This window comes from Mobula hypostoma, chromosome 23, assembly GCF_963921235.1.
Source record: "Mobula hypostoma chromosome 23, sMobHyp1.1, whole genome shotgun sequence".
In the NCBI taxonomy this organism is placed as follows: domain Eukaryota; kingdom Metazoa; phylum Chordata; class Chondrichthyes; order Myliobatiformes; family Myliobatidae; genus Mobula; species Mobula hypostoma.
In genome coordinates this window covers 57224029-57228505 of record NC_086119.1, presented here as the reverse complement: position 1 = coordinate 57228505, position 4477 = coordinate 57224029, and positions in this window count along the sequence as shown.

The following is a 4477-nucleotide window of genomic DNA, read 5'->3' as shown; positions in this document are numbered from 1 at the left end:
CAATAGAACTCTATGAACTAAATAAAAGTACAGAAGGGATGAGCAGAGCAGCTCTGTGTAAAGTGTCTGTTAATGTTACCTTTTTGTTTTTTTCTGCTCTCTTACTGTACCATTTAAATAGCTGTGGTGTGGTCTTCATGCCAGATATTGGAGAACTGGGAGACCCAGAGTCTCCCGGGGAACTACATCTGCATGAAGTGCATCTGGCTGCAGCTCCTTGAAGACCGTGTTAGGGATCTGGAGCAGCAGCTGAATGACTTTCGGCTTGTACGGGAGAGCGAGGATATAATAGATCAGAGTTACAGGGAGGTAGTCACTCTGAAGTTGCAGGAACCGAGTAGCTGGGTGACTGTCAGGAGAAATGGAAATAGGCAGTTAGAGCAGAGCACCCCTGTGGCCATTCCCCTCAAAAACAAGTATACTGCTTTGGATACTTTCGTAGGGGATGACCTCCCTGGACAATGCCACACTGACACTGAGCGTGGGTCTGTAGTGCAGAAGGGAAAGAGAGAGAAGAAGGGAGCAGCAGTGCTGGGGGTCTCAATAGTGAGGGGAACAGACAGGAGATTCCGTGGACGTGAACATTTTGGAGAGGGAGGGGGAGCAGCCGGATGTCTTGGTATGTATTGGTACCAACAACATAGGAAGGAAAAGCTTGGCAGGGGAGTGGGAACCAGAGTGAAGGGACTCAGGATAGGACAGATGGTAAAAAAGTAAAGATAGCATGCAGTCAGACTGTCAGGAAGGGCAGGCAGGTGATGGGATTTAGTTGCAGCCAACAGGCTGAGTATCAAATCATTAGGGATGCAGAATCAGAAAGGAGAGCAAATACGGTACTTAAGGTGTTGTAGTGACATACGATCGGAAGATGTTTAATCCTTGTGGGTTGAGTTAAGAAATTGCGAAGGTAAAAGGACGTTGATGATAGTTATATACAGGCCTCCCAACAGTGGCTGGGAGGTGGACGACAGGAAGTAGAAAAGGCAAATCAAAGGGGCAATGTTATGGTAGTCATGGGAGATTTTAACATGCAGGTTGTTTGGGAAAATCAGGTTGGTAATGGATCTCAAGAGTGAGTTTGTTGAATGCCTAAGAGATGGCTTTTTAGAGCAGTTTGTCATTGAGCCTACCAGGGGATCAGCTATACTGCATTGGGTGTTATGTAATGAACCAGAGGTGATTAGGCAGCTTAAGGTAACAAAACCCTTTGGAACCAGTGATCACAACTTGACATTTGATAGGGAGAAAGTAAAGTCTGATGTAACAGTATTTCAGTGGAGTAAGGGAAATTACAGTGCTATGAGAGAAGAGTTAGCAAAAATAAATTAGAAGGAGCTGCTGGCAGGGATGTCAGCAGAGTAGCAATAGTGTGAGTTTCTGGGAAAAATGAGGAAGCTGCAGGTCATGTGTATTCCAAAAATGAAGAAATACTCAAATGGTAAAATAGTACAACTGTGGCTGACAAGGGAAGTCAAAGCTACTGTAAAAGCAAAAGAAAGGGCATACAACAAAGCAAAAAGTAGTGGGAAGATAGAGGATTGCGATGTTTTTAAACACTTATAGAGAGCCACTAAAAATATCGTTAGGAGGGAAAAGATGAAATACGAAAGCAAGCTAGCAAATAATATCAAAGTGGATAGTAAAAGCTTTTTCAAGTTTGTTAAAAATAAGAGAAATGAGAGTGGATATAGGACTGCTAGAAAATGGGGCAGGAGAAATAATAACGGGGGACAAGGAGATGGCTGATGAATTAAATGAGTATTTTGCATCAGTCTTCACTGTGGAAGACACTAGCAGTGAGCCTGATGTTGTAGTGTGTGAAGGAAGAGAAGTGAGTGCAGTTACTGTTGCAAGAGAGAAGGTGCTCAAAAAACTGAAAGACCCAAGTCACCCAGCCCAGATAAACTGCACCCTAGGGTTCTGAAAGAGGTAGAGTTAGAGATTGTAGTGGCATTAGAAATGATCTTTCAAGAATCATTGGACTCTGTCATGGTGCCAGAGGACTGGAAAGTTGCTAATATTACTCCACGCTTTAAGAAAGGAGGAAGGCAGCAGAAAGGAAACTATAGACCAGTTAGCCTGACCTCAGTGGTTGGGAAGATGTTAGAATCAATTGCTAAGGATGAGTTTATGGAGTACTTGGTGACACAGGACAAGATAGTACAAAGTCAGCATAGTTTCCTTCAGAGAAAATCTTGCCTGATGAACCTACTGGAATTCTTTGAAAAGATTACAAGTAGGATAGATAAAGGGGAGGCAGTGGGTGTTGTATATTTGGACTTACAGAAGGCCTTTGACAAGGTGCCACACATGAGACTGCTTACCAAGTTAAGGACCCATGATATTACAGGAAAGTTACTAACATGGTTACAGCATTGGCTGATTGGTAGGAGGCAGTGAGTGGGAATAAAAGGATCCTTTCTGATTGGCAGCCAGTGACTAGCGGTGTTCCGCAGGGGTCGGTGTTGGGACCACTTCTTTTTATGCTGTGTATAAATGATTTAGATGATGGAATAGTTGGCTTTGTTGCCAAGTTTGCAGATGATACGAAGATTGGTGGAGGGCAGGTAGTGTTGAGGAAAAGTTAAGAGCCCATGGTATTACAGGAAAGTTACTAACATGGTCAGAGAATTGGATGATTGGTAGGAGGCAGTGAGTGGGAATAAAAGGATCCTAGTCTGGTTGGCTGCCAGTGGCTAGTGGTGTTCCACAGGGGTTGGTGTTGGGACCACTTCTTTTTATGCTGTACATAAATGACTTAGATGATGGAATAGATGACTTTGTTGCCAAGTTTGCAGATGATACGAAGATTGGTGGAGGGGTAGGTAGTGTTGAGTAAACAGGTAGGATGCAGAAGGACTTAGACAGATTAGGAGAATGGACAAGAAAGTGGCAAATGAAATACAATGTTGGAAAATGCGTGGTCATGCACTTTGGTAGTAGAAATAAATGTGCAGACTATTTTCTAAACGGGGAGAAAATTGAAAAATCTGAGATGCAAAGTGACTTGGGAATCCTTGTGCAGAACAACCCAAGGGTTAACTTGCAGGTTGAGTTGGTGGTGAAGAAGGAAAATGCAATGTTAGCATTCATTTGAAGAGGTCTCGAATACAAGAGCCGGGATGTGATGCTGAGGCTTTATAAGGCACTGGTGAGGCCTCACCTTGAGTATTGTGAACAGTCTTAGAAGAGGTGTGCTGGCATTGGAGAGGGTCCAGAGGAGGTTCACAAGGATGATTCCAGGAATGAAAGGGTTATCATATGAGGAACGTTTGATGGCTCTGGGTCTGTACTTGCTGGAATTCAGAAGGATGACGGGGAATTTCATTGAAAGCTATCAAATGTTGAAAGGCCTAGACAGAGTAGATGTGGAAAGGGTGTTTCCCATGGTGGGAGAGTCTAGGACAAGAGGGCACAGCCTCAGGATAGAGGGGTGTCCATTTAAAACAGAGAAGCTGAGAAATTTCTTTCACCAGACAGTAGTGAATTTGTGGGATTTATTATCACTGGCAGCTATGGAGGCCAAGTCTTTGGGTGTACTTAAGACAGAGCTTGCTAGGTTCGTGATTGGACACGGCATCAAAGGTTACGGGGAGAAGCCAGGACCTAAAGTTGAGGAGGAGATTAAAAAAAGGATCAGCCATGATTGAATGGCAGGGAAGACTTGATGGGCCAGATGGTCTAATTCTGCTCCTATGTCTTATGGTTTTATGGTCTATTATCTTACCATTTGCTCAGACCTGGCTGGATCTGAGTTGCCAGATTTCTAAGGTAGAGACATGTTCGGCACAGCTTTGTGGGCCGAAGGGCCTGCATTGTGCCATAGGCTTTCTATGTTTCTACGTTTCGAAGCACCCAGTAAGGCCAGTACCCTGTTTACTGGAGCTCGCTGTATGCTTCATATTAGCACTAACACAGTACATGGGATATAACCATATAACAATTACAGCACAGAAACAGTCCATCTCAGCCTTTCTAGTCCATGCCGAACTCTTACTCTCACCTAGTCCCACCGACCTGCACTCAGCCCATAACCCTCCATTCCTTTCCTTCCATATAACTATCCAATTTAACTTTAAACGACAACATCGAACCTGCCTAAACCACTTCTGCTGGAAGCTCGTTCCACACAGCTACCACTCTCTGAGTAAAGAAGTTCCCCCTCATGTTACCCCTAAACTTTTACCCTTTAACTCTCAACTCACGTCCTCTTGTTTGAATCTCCCCCACTCTCAATGGAAAAAGCCTATCCACGTCAACTCTATCTATCCCCCTCATAATTTTAAATACCTCTATCAAGTCCCCCCTCAACCTTCTACATTCCAAAGGATAAAGACCCAACTTGTTCAACCTTTCTCTGTAACTTAGCAGATGAAACCCAGGCAACATTCTAGTAAATCTTCTTCGTTCTCTCTCAATTTTGTTAACATCTTTCCTATAATTCGGTGACCAAAACTGTACACAATACTCCAAATTT